Here is a 12,990-nt window from a genome sequence, read left to right as displayed (position 1 = left end):
AACAGAGCTAACGGCTATTAACATAGACAATATGTCGGAAAGAGAATTCAGGCTAACAATTATCCAGGCAATAGCTAGGTTGGAGAAAGCCATGGATGACCAAATGGAATTGATTAGGGCACAACTGAAAGTGACCAGAGATGATGTTCACAATGTTAGGGCAGAGCTGAAAGCTACCAGGGATGGGGTGCACTATGCTCTCAATGAGTTCCAATCTAATCTAAATTCTCTCAAAGTAGGGTAACTGAGACAGAAGATAGAATTAGTGATCTGGAGGACAAACAGATAGAGAGAAAGGATCAGGAGGAAACCTGGAACTAACAGCTTAGAAGCCATATAAACAGAATCAGGGAAATAAATGATGCCATGAAACGTTCCAACGTCAGAATTATTGGAATCCCTGAGGGGGAGGAGAACGAAAGAAGTCTAGAAGATATAGTGGAACAAGTTCTTCATGAAAATTTTCCCAATCTCGTGAATGGAAGCAGCGTTCATGTACTAGAGGCCGAACGGTCTCCACCCAAGATGATAGATTCCAGAAAAACATCAAGGCACCTGATAGTCAAATTGAGGAATCATAATTGTAGATATAATCTCTTGAAAGCCGCTAGGACAAAGAGGCTCCTTACTTACAGAGGAAAGCCCATCAGAATAACGTCAGACCTGTCCACAGAGACCTGGCAAGCCAGAAAGGGCTGGCAAGATATATTCAGGGCACTAAATGAGGAGAACATGCAGCCAAGAATACTTTATCCAGCAAGACTGACATTCAAAATGGATGGAGAGATAAAGAGTTTCCAAGACCGGCAAGGCTTAAAAGACTATGCAACCACCAAGCCGACACTGCAGGAAATATTAAGAGGGGTTCTATAAAAGAGGAAAAATCCTAAGAATAGCATTGAACAGAAATATAGAGACAATCTACAGAAAGAAAGACTTCAAAGGTAACACAATGTCAATAAAAGCGTATCTATCAATAATGACTCTCAATGTGAATGGCCTAAATGTGCCCATAAAACAACACAGGGTTGCAGATTGGATAAAACGACAGGACCCATCCATACGTTGTCTACAAAAGACCCATTTTGAAACTAAAGATACACCCAGACTGAAAGTGAAGGGATGGAGAAGCATCTTTCATGCCAATGGGCCTCAAAAGAAGGCCGGGGTAGCGATTCTCATATCAGATAAATTAGATTTTAAACTAAAGACTGTAGTCAGAGATACAGAAGGACACTACATATCCACCAAGATGATCTAACAGTTGTAAATATCTATGCCTCCAATATGGGAGCAGCCAATTACATAAGAAAACTGTTAAACAAGATAGTCACATTGATATGAATACATTAATAGTAGGAGATCTTAACACACCTCTCTCAGTAATAGACAGATCATCCAAGCAGAAAATCAATAAAGAAACAAGAGCATTGAATGACACATTGGACCAGATGGACCTCATAGATATATACAGAACATTCCACCCTAAAACAACAGAATACTCATTCTTCTCAAGTGCACATGGAACCTTCTCAAGAATAGACCACATACTGGGTCACAAATCAGGACTCAATTGATACCAAAAGACTGAGATTATTCCCTGCATATTCTCAGATCACAATGCTTTGAAACTGGAGCTCAATCACAAGGAAAAGTTCAGAAGGAACTCAAACACCTGGAGCTAAAGACCACCTTGCTTAAGAATGCTTGAATCAACCAGGAGATCAAAGAAGAACTGAAACAATTCATGGAAACCAATGAGAATGAAGACACTTCGGTCCAAAACCTATGGGATACAGTAAAGGCGGTCCTAAGGGGGAAATACATAGCCATCCAAGCCTCCCTCAAAAAAATTGAAAAATCTAGAACACAACAGCTGTCCCTATACCTGAAATAACTGGAGAATCAACAACAAGTCAAACCAACTCCACACATAAGAAGGGAAATAAGATTAGAGCTGAGATCAATGAGGTAGAAACCAGAGATACAGTAGAACGTATCAGTGAAACTAGTAGCTGGTTTTTTTGAAAGAATTAATAAGATTGATAAATCATTGGCCACACTAATCCAAAAGAAAAGAGAGAAAGCCCAAATTCATAAAATTATGAATGAAAAGGGAGAGATCACAACCAACACTAAGGAAGTAGAAACAATCATCAGAAGTTATTATCAATGGTTATATGCCAATAAGCTAAGCAACCTAAATGAAATGGATGCATTCCTGGAAAACTATAAACTCCCAAAATTGAACCAGGAAGAAATTGACAATTTGAATAGACCGGTATCTAGTAACGAGATTGAAGCAGTGATCAAAAACCTCCCAAAAATCAAGAGACCAGGACCTGATGGATTCCCTGGGGACTTCTACCAAACTTTCAAAGAAGAAATAACACCTATTCTCCTGAAGCTGTTTCAAAGAACTGAAGCAGAAGGCAAACTTCCAGACTCTTTCTATGAAGCCAGCATTACCCTGATCCCCAAACCAGGCAAAGACCCCACCAAAAAGGAGAATTTCAACCAATATCCCTGATGAATATGGATGCTAAGATTCTCAACAAGATCCTAGCAAACAGGATCCAACAGCACATTAAAAAGATTATCCACTGTGACCAGGTGGGATTCATCCCTGGGTTTCAAGGATGGTTCAACATTCGCAAATCAATCAATGTGGTAGAACAAATCAATAAGAGAAAAGAGAAGAACCACATGGCCCTCTCAATTGATGCAGAAAAAGCATTTGACAAGATCCAGCATCTGTTGCTGATTAAAACGCTTCAAAGTATAGGGATAGAGGGAACATTTCTCAACTTCATCAAATCTATCTATGAAAAACCCACAGCAAATATCATCCTCAAAGGGGTAAAAGCTCACAGCCTTCCCGTTGAGATCAGGAACACGACAAGGAGGCCCACTCTCACCACTCTTGTTCAACATAGTATTAGAAGTCCTAGCAACAGCAATCAGACAACAAAGAGAAATAAAAGGTATCCAGATTGGCAATGAAGAAGTCTAACTCTCTCTCTGCGCAGATAACATGATTCTTTATATGGAAAACCCAAAAGACTCCACCCCCAAACTACTAGAACTCATACAGAAATTCAGTAACGTGGCAGGATACAAAGTCAATGTACATAAATCAGTGGCTTTCTTACACACTAACAATGAAAATACAGAAAGGGAAATTAGAGAATCGATTCCATTTACTATAGCACCAAGAACCATAAGATACCTGGGAATAAACCTAACCAAAGAGGTAAAGGATCTGTACTCAAGGAACTACAGAACACTCTTGAAAGAAATTGAAGAAGACACAAAAAGATGGAAGACCATTCCATGCTCTTGGATCGGGAGAATAAACATTGTTAACATGTCTATACTGCCTAGAGCAATCTATACTTTTAATGCCATTCCGAACAAAATTCCACCGGTATTTTTCAAAGAGCTGGAGCAAATAATCCAAAAATTTGTATGGAATCAGAAGAGACCCTGATCGCTAAGGAAATGTTGAAAAAACAAACAAACAAAAAAACTGGGGGCATCACGTTACCTGATTTCAAGCTTTACTACAAAGCTGTGATCACCAAGACAGCATGGTACTGGCATAAAAACAGACACATAGACCAGTGGAACAGAGTAGAGAGCCCAGATATGGACCCTCAACTCTATGGTCAAATAATCTTTGACAAAACAGGAAAAAATATATAGTGGAAAAAAGACAGTCTCTTCAATAAATGGTGCTGGGAAAACTGGACAGCTATACATGTAGAAGAATGAAACTTGATCATTCTCTTACACCATACACAAATATAAACTCAAAATGGATAAAAGACCTCAATATGAGACAGGAATCCATCAGAATCCTAGAGGAGAACATAGGCAGTAATCTCTTTGATATCAGCCACAGCAACTTCTTTCAAGATATGTCTCCAAAGGCAAAGGAAACAAAAGCGAAAATGAACTTTTGGGACTTCATCAAAATCAAATCTTCTGCACAGCAAAGGAAACAGTCAACAAAACAAAGAGGCAACCCACGGAGTGGGAGAAGATATTTGCAAATGACAGTACAGACAAAAGGTTGATATCCAGGATCTATAAAGAACTCCTCAAACTCAACACACACAAAACAGATAATCATATCAAAAAATGGGCAGAAGATATGAACAGATACTTCTCCAATGAAGACATACAAATGGCTATCAGACACATGAAAAAATGTTCATCATCACTAGCCATCAGGGAGATTCAAATTAAAACCACATTGAGATATCACCTTACACCAGTTAGAATGGCCAAAATTAGCAAGACAGGAAACAACATGTGTTGGAAGGGATGTGGAGAAAGGGGAACCCTCTTACACTGTTGGTGGGAATGCAAGTTGGTGCAGCCACTTTGGAGAACAGTGTGGAGATTCCTCAAGAAATTAAAAATAGAGTTTCCCTATGACCCTTCCATTGCACTACTGGGTATTTACCCCAAAGATACAGATGGAGTGAAAAGAAGGGCCATCTGTACCCCAATGTTTATAGCAGCAATGGCCACAGTCGCCAAACTGTGGAAAGAAACAAGGTGTCCTTCAACGGACGAATGGATAAGGAAGATGTGGTCCATATACACTATGGAGTAGTATGCCTCCATCAGAAAGGATGAATACCCAACTTTTGTAGCAACATGGACGGGACTGGAAGAGAGTATGCTGAGTGAAATAAGTCAAGCAGAGAGAGTCAATTATCATATGATTTCACTGATTTGTGGAGTATAACAAATAACATGGAGGACAAGGGGAGTTAGAGAGGAGAAGGGAGTTGGGGGAAATTGGAAGGCGAGGTGAACCATGAGAGACTATGGACTCTGAAAAACAATCTGAGGGTTTTGAAGGGGTGGGGGGTGGGAGGTTGGGGGAACCAGGTGGTGGGTATTAGAGAGGGCAGGGATTGCATGGAGCACTGGGTGTGGAGCAAAAACAATGAATACTGTTATGCTGAAAATAAATTAAAAAAAACAAAATATCATTTACATATCACATAAAAATGAAATTATTTATGTGTAAATATAACAAAATATGTAAAAGAGCTATGTGAGGAAAACCACAAGACTAATGAAGGAAATAAAATAAAACCAAAATAAGTGGAGGTATTATATTCACATGGTTAGGAAAACTCAATATTGTCAAGACATCAGTTCTTTCCAATTTGACCTTTGGATTCAACACAATCTCAGTGAAAATCCCAGCAAGTTATTTTGTGGATATCAACAAACTGATTTTAAAGTTTATACTAAAGGCAAAAGACCTGAAATATCCAACACAATATTGAAGGAGAGGGGCAAAGTCGAAATACTGACACCACCCAACTTCAGTATGATGCCAAAGTAATGAAGCTATAGTATTCAAGACAGTGTGATATTGGCAAAAGAGTAGACAAATAGAAGACAGACACACACAAAAAGTCACCTGATCTTTGAGAAAGTAGTAAAAGCAATTCAATAGAGAAAAGATAGATTTTTCAACGAATGATTCTTGAATGACTAGACATCCATGTGCAAAATAAAAAAAAAGACCCTCAAATCAATACATCAATCGCATGTAAAATTTTCATATAGATAAAACTATAAAACTCCTAGAAGATCACATATGAGGCAATCCAAATGACCGTGGGTCTGACTTTTTAGATAACAATGAAACCATGGAAGGAAAAAAGTGACAAACTGAACTTTATTAGACTTAAAAAACTTCTGCTCTGCAAAAGACAAGCCACAAAGGGCGGTAGGGTGGGGGGGGGGGGGGGGCGGGCGGGGGGGGGGGGGGGGGGGGTGGAGGGATCTGCAAAACACACATCTGATAAAGGACTAGTATCCAAAATATACAAAGGATTCTTAAAACTCAACTGTAAGAAAACAAGTCAACTTAAAATTGGAGGAAAGATCTGAACAGACATCTCAACAAAGAAGAGATACCAATGGGAGATGCACATATGAAAACATGCTTAACATCATATGTCACTAGGGATTGCAAATTAAAACAACAATGAAATACCACTGCAAATCTATTAGAATGACTAAAATCCAAAACACTAGCAACACAAAATGCTGGTGAAGGGGTGGAGCCACAGGAACTCTCATTCATTGCTGGTGGGAATGAGAAATGGTACAGTCACTTTGGAAAATAGTTTGGTAGTTTCTTAACAAAAAAACCAAAAAACAAAAAAACTAAACACACTCTTACCATACAATTCTGCAATCATGGTCTTTACCTAAATGAGGGGGCAATTTAGGTCCACACAAAAACCTGCACACAAATATTTATAGCAGCTTTACTCATAATTACCTAAACTTGAAAGCAACCAACATGTCCTTTAATAGGTGAATGAATAAATAAACTGTGGTACATCCAGAGAAAGGCTTTTATTCCACGCTAAGAAGAAATGAGCTATCAAACATAAAAAGAGAGAAATGTTAATGCCTATTGCTAAATGAAAGAAGCCAGACCTATTATTCTAGCTATAATGACAGTGTCAGCTAGGAAGACAGAGAAAAAAAATCAGTGTTTGACAGAGGCTTAGAGGAGGAGGGAGAGGAATGAACAAGTGGAATACAGGACATTTTTCAGTTACCTACTGCAATGGCAGATGCAAGTCCTTATACATCCGCCAAAACCCATTGAATATATAACACAAAGAGTGATGCGAGCTGTAGACCTTAAGAATATTGTATCAATACCCAGTCATCAAAAGTAACAAATGTGCCTAGTGCTAATGCAAGGTGTCACTAATATATTTGGGACAGTGGAGGCACATGGGGGCTGAGGGAGTATGTGGGAACTCTTTGTACTCTGCTCAATTGTTCTGTAAACTTAAAATTATTCTAAAAACTAATTTAAAAAAACAAATCTATAGTCCACATCTTACTTCAAAGTACAGTTCAAGTGAGTTAAAATAAATATTTTAAAAATCAAATACAGGAAGAAAACATCAAAGTATGAGGGGAAAAAATCTGGTAAGTGTTGGCCTTTAGAAACTTGACTCTAAAGGAAAGATACAAAGGAAGCATGTGATAAACATTCATGCAGGAAGATTTTACATGTATCTGAAGCAATTTGCCAAAAGAATAAAAGCCCTCTGCCAACAGATGAATATAAACGTGTTTAAGTTACAATTAATCAAATGACTATTGCTAAATAGGCATCATAAAACAAGGGACTGTTTTTCTCCTATAAAACTGGAAGGCACTGAAGACGGTATAAATATCCGATGTTGTCTAGGTTACGGGAAAAGAAACACCCTCCTGCCACACTAGTGGGATAACAATTTGGGGCAAATTCTCTAGAGGAAAATTTGGCAAAAAATTTTCTAGGCAATCCTAGAAATGGTTCTTTTCTTCTGACTCAGCATTTTCACTTCTAAATTATGTTTGGGTGAGCAAATAACGGCATAAGTATGGCAAAATCATGCTACATGCACACTGTGTAAGCCAGGCAGCCAGTTAGGGCAACGCACTTTGCTTCGCCACCGGGAATATGTAGGCCGAGCACCCGAACAGAGAGCAAACCACTATGATTTTTAAAAGTGCTGTGCACGTGTATGTCTGTGTACTTGCAGTGCAAAAAACTGGGTGGATTCACACAGAAATGTTAAAAGTCCCTGGGTAGAGTGCTTTGGGTTTGGGGGATTTTCGTGAACATAATTATTATTATTTTTTTTTTACCAGAATGTTCTGTTTTTGTTCTTTTTTTTTTTTTTTTTTTTCCTAAACTGAGCATATATTACTCATGGGAAAGTAAAGCAGTACAAAAAAGATCCCTTTGGAAGCAGGGAGGCAAAGTCAGGGGAGCCACCAATGGGACTGTTGTCACAATTCCAGGAAGCTGAGCTTGGCAGGGACAGGTGCTCCCAGAGGGGCCTCAGCCAATCTTGACCTTTGGCTTGTGAAAAGCTCAGGAACCCCAAGGGGGCAGAGCCAGGGAAGGGACTACACTGCTGCTGAGGGGTGCAGCTCGGCTGGCTGTCAGGCAGCCTACAAAGCTCTACCTCCTTCCTGAGTTGGCAGGCTCAGCCCCTGCCCCTGGCAGAGCTTGGGTACACTCTGGGGCTGACCTGGCAGCAGCAGGACTGTCAGGGCTTCCCAGGCCTCCTACCCCAAGCACCCTGCTCAGACCTGGCTCCCCAGTGAAATTTCCTTACCACTTAGAAGTTCACTGACAAGTCCTTGAAACAGGCAGAGTGGCATTCCCCCAGGGACTTCATTGCCTGGACATTGAACTTTTGCTAAGGGCAAAAGGCAATCTTAGACTGACCCCCAGGATCCTGTAAGTCTACTTGAACATATAAAAATTCCTTTGGAAACTTCCTTTATCTCTAACTCCTCCCCCAAGATACATATTGACAATCATCCCCCATGTTTTTGACCCACAGATATACATCTAAATTAGGGTCTCATGAAGGGACTGGCCAGGCTAGATAGGGAGAGATAGGTAAGGGACTATAGGATCAGGCTCACGGAAATCCCAAAAAGTGCAGACGTATAAGAAAATCAGAGATTTTAATGGAACAACCAAGACCACCCAACCCTAGGTGTCCGAGGTGGGGTCTTGTTATAACAGTCACTTAAGACCAACAAAGAATTACCAGATCCTAAAAAGGAAGTAAATCATAAAAGGTGTAATCACTAGTCCTTACTCAATGGTGCTATCTATAGAGATGTTAAAAGGATTTGTGTAACCCGGTAGTCTTCAATAAAAAACAACCCCAAAAGCCTTCAGTGGCAGCCCTGTAGGGACCCCTCTCACTCCCAGAGCTTTTTCTGTATCTTTGCTTCATAAAACTCTCTTTACTCACTCTCCTTTGTCCTTGAGATTCCTCTCTGACTCCATGAGACAAGAACCTCACTCTCCTGCTTCACCAGGCCCCAGCTTTCAGACCCTGCCCAAGCTGGACGTGTGCAGGAGCAGCAGCTCTGGGCCACCTGTTCTCAAGCTGTAGTCTTGGGACCTGCAGAAGAATGCAGCTCTAGGAGGGGGCAGAGGCTCAGCCAAGCTTCAGGGCACAGCCACAAGGCATCCTATTTCATCAGCTGCCTTGGGTGCAGGCGGGAGAAGAGGGGGTTGGGGGGAGAGAGCAAAGCTGACTGCTCTTCTGCAATCAGTCTACTCCATTAGGCACCTGGCAGGGAGGATACTGTGTCCCTCCCAAAGCGGAGTCCCTGTGGGTCCTGTTTCATCCACTGTCTTTCCCACTATCCTGTGCACAGGGGCTGGCCATGGTGTAGGCTTCCCCAGACCACTTGAGCCTGCAGACCTGTAATCCACCTTAAGGAATCACGTTCATCTCTTAAGGCTCAATCTCCTTGTCTCCAAAAGAGACATCACACTATTGTTTCCAACATTGTCCCGGAGGTTAATATTTGTAGGAGGGAAAGCAGCCCACATTCAACAGAGCTCCTAGGTCCAAAGTGCATGATCTTCTGTCATCCTGAAGCAACATCGGCAGACGGTAGTATTAGCATTTATCCCTCCACCTCAATTTTAGCCAAAGAAACACAGTCGGAGTTTGAGAAATTTGCCCACAGTCACTGGGAATCGAGGGAGTAGGGAGAAAATAGTCACCTGAAGCCAAAGGCCACCACCCTTAACTCAGCATCTGAACATACTTATTAAATTCTGCCTCCACCTAAGCCATATTTCTGCCCCTTCTAGGGAGGTGAAAAAGAGGGACCTGAACAGGTGCGGGGATGCTGGGCTCTAAGTAGCACAACCCCAAGAACCATGTTGGGATCAAGCTGGGGTGCGGGGGTCAATGCTCCTGTGCGCAAGGGACGGTGGGGCTGTAGAAGCTCTCCAATCACAAAATGCCCTTGTGCCTGGCCCCCAGATTTGGCCAATTAGAGGGGATATTTTCCACTCCGAGAATGGGGTGAGGGACTTAGCCCAGGACGCAGAGGGTCCCTAGAACACGGAGAAGCCCTGTCAAGCTTCAGATTGCCGCTTTCTCTCTCACATCCTCAGTTTTCTCTTCTGTAAGCCAGGCAGATAATGCCCGCCCCACAGGGCTGCCGGCTCGGTAAAGCGCCCTGCCTGGCCAGCCCGGCTGGATCCCCACATTTTGGTTCTCCAGCCTGAGGGCTCCTGGCCAGGATGGAGGCTCGGCTGCCCCAGGGGGAAATCCCGGACCAGACCCCAAGCCCTACTTCTCCAGAGGGAAGCTCGTGTGTCCGCTAGGAGCCCCCACTGGGGGACCCAAGCCCAGAACCGCTGGAGTCGTGAGTTGGGACAGCCTCCTTCCCCCGGAGGTCGGGGCTGGAGGGTGGGGGGGTTACTCACCAAGCGCGGGAGGAGGCACAGAAATCGCCGGCCTGAAGAAACCTCTGAGAGCCTTGGTCAGAGGACAAGGACTGGCGCAGGCCGGCCGAGGGCTGCAGAGAGGTGGGACCCGCCCCCGCCAGTCCCAGAGCCTCGGCCAAGGCCAGAGCCTCAGAAGGGAGGGGCCCCTGATGGAGGCGAAGGGGGCGGGGGCGCGGGGCGGGAGGAATGTCTCCCTGGGTAGGGGTGGAGAGGGCTCTCACTGGCTGTGTGAGTGTAGCCGGGCATGCCGCTCACCCTCTCTGTGCGTGCTTGAATTTACAGGCGAGAAAACTTGCTAAGGACCCTTCAGATGTGAAGGCAAGCGGGGGCACGGGGGAGCATTCTTCTGTAGTTTATGAGAAGGCGTGAGCGCCCGCTGGTGAGGGATAACTGCAAGGCCCAGTTGGTGGGAGGAAACACGACAACCCTGATAATGTCACTCACTCACTCATTCAAGAATGATGTGCCAAGTTCCTACTGTGTGCAATGGACAGGGGCAGAGCCAAACAAGATCCTAGCCCTCTACGAACCTGCAGTCACCTGCAAGAGACAGTAAATGTGTATAAAGGTAAATAAGGAGGTTTCTGCATGCCCAGTGCCCTTCTTGCCGGGTACTGCCCCCAACCTCCCTCTAGACAATTCCTCTTCTCTTTGCTCCTCTCCACCTAGTCTGGGTGCCCTGATGCCTCTCCAGTCTCAGGCAGGGTTATCTGTCCCACTCTGGGCCAAAGTCCAGAAAAGAGAATACAGAGGAAGATAAATCTGCACATTGTTTTCTGACTGAGAGCCTATATCCAGTGGCTCCTGGAGAAGACACCAAGAATGCCCTTCCTGCCACACCTGCTGCTCGACTCTGCTATGCCCTTCCTAGCCTCACTTCTTTTAAGGTTCTTACTACCTGAGCTCCAGCCACCCCAGACCTCTACACAGTGCCTGAACACTCAAGTGTAAAGGCCTCAGGGCCTTTATGCTGGCCCCTGCCAGAATGTTCGTCTCTCATATACTACAGAAGAATGCCCCCCCTTGCCTTCACATCATATCTGATATATTTAATATCTGATGCAGAGCCTTAGAGAAGCTTTTCCAAGTCACACAATCTAAAGAAGTCCCTCCAGCTATCTGTAGAAGAATGAAACTCGACCATTCTCTTACACCATACACAAAGATAAACTCGAAATGGTTAGAAGACCTCAACGTGAGGCAGGAATCCATCAGAATCCTAGAGGAGAACATAGGCAGTAATCTCTTCGATATCAGCCACAGCAACTTCTTTCAAGATATGTCTCCAAAAGCAAAGGAAACAAAAGCCAAAATAAACTTTTGGGACTTCATCAAGATCAAATCTTCTGCACAGCAAAGGAAACAGTAAACAAAACAAAGAGGCAACCACGGAATGGGAGAAGATATTTGCAAATGACAGTACAGACAAAGGGCTGATATCCAAGATCTATAAATAACTCCTCAAACTCAACACATACAAAATAGATAATCATGTCAAAAAATGGGCAGAAGACATGAACCGAAGTGGAGACACTTCTCCAATGAAGACATACAAATGGCTAACAGACACATGAAAAAAATGTTCATCATCACTGGCCATTGGGGAAATTCAAATCAAAAACACATTGAGATACCACCTTACACCACTTAGAATGGGCAAAATTAACAGGACAGTAAACAACGTGTGTTGGAGAGGATGTGGAGAAAGGGGAACCCTCTTACACTGTTGGTGGGAATGCAAGTTGGTGCAGCCTCTTTGGAGAACAGTGTGGAGATTCCTCAAGAAATTAAAAATAGAGCTTCCCTATGACCCTTCCATTGCACTACTGGGTATTTACCCCAAAGATACAGATGGAGTGAAAAGAAGGGCCATCTGTACCCCAATGTTTATAGCAGCAATGGCCACGGTCGCCAAACTGTGGAAAGAAACAAGGTGTCCTTCAACAGATGAATGGATAAGGAAGATGTGGTCCATATACATTATGGAGTAGTATGCCTCCATCAGAAATGATGAATACTCAACTTTTATATCAACATGGGCAGGACTGGAAGAGAGTATGCTGAGTGAAATAAGTCAAGCAGAGAGACTCAATTATCATATGGTTTTGCTTACTTGTGGAGCATAAGGAATAACACAGAGGACATGGGGAGATGGAGAGGAGAAGGGAGTTGGGGGAAATTGGAGGGGGAGACGGACCATGAGAGACTATGGACTCTAAGAAACAATCTGAGGGTTTTGGAGGGGAGGCGGGTGGGAGGTTGGGTGAGCCTGGTGGTGGGTATTATGGAGGGCACGTATTGCATGGAGCACTGGGTGTGGTGCATAAACAATGAATTTTGGAACACTGAAAAGAAATTAAAAAAAAATAAAGGCAAAAATGAAAGAAAGAAAGAAAGAAAGAAAGAAAGAAAGAAAGAAAGAAAGAAAGAAAGAAAGAAGGAAATCCCTCAGCCAGTCCCTGTCACTTCACTCTGCTTTATTTCCTTCACAGCACTTACTGTTTATCTGACATTTTTTAGCTCATTATTTGGTTATTAATCTGTCTCTCCTGCTACTACAACTCTTTGAGGACAGGAAACTTGCAGGATGTGTTCACTGTTGTCAGGTGCCTAGACTAGGAAAGCAGCATGAGCAGAGCTTTGAGGTTAGAATAGAAAGG

At 43.0% G+C, this 12,990-nt stretch overlaps 1 protein-coding gene across 2 annotated transcripts in view; it reads right to left on the bottom strand.

Moving 5' to 3' along the window:
• Positions 1 to 10,411, bottom strand: part of ALDH1L1 (aldehyde dehydrogenase 1 family member L1) — a 117,213-nt gene extending 106,802 nt beyond the window's left edge. For both annotated transcript variants that reach the window (XM_032842782.1, XM_032842783.1), the window contains exon 1: positions 10,310 to 10,411. The gene's annotated coding sequence lies outside the window, so the exon portion shown is untranslated. The remainder of the gene's footprint in view (positions 1 to 10,309) is intronic.
• Positions 10,412 to 12,990: the final 2,579 nt, after the last annotated feature.

Source organism: Lontra canadensis, unplaced genomic scaffold (assembly GCF_010015895.1).
Source record: "Lontra canadensis isolate GAN:19392208 unplaced genomic scaffold, GSC_riverotter_1.0 scaffold133, whole genome shotgun sequence".
In the NCBI taxonomy this organism is placed as follows: Eukaryota; Metazoa; Chordata; class Mammalia; order Carnivora; family Mustelidae; genus Lontra; species Lontra canadensis.
The sequence above is the reverse complement of the archived record's forward strand: the minus strand, read 5'-3'. Positions and strand labels throughout refer to the sequence as shown.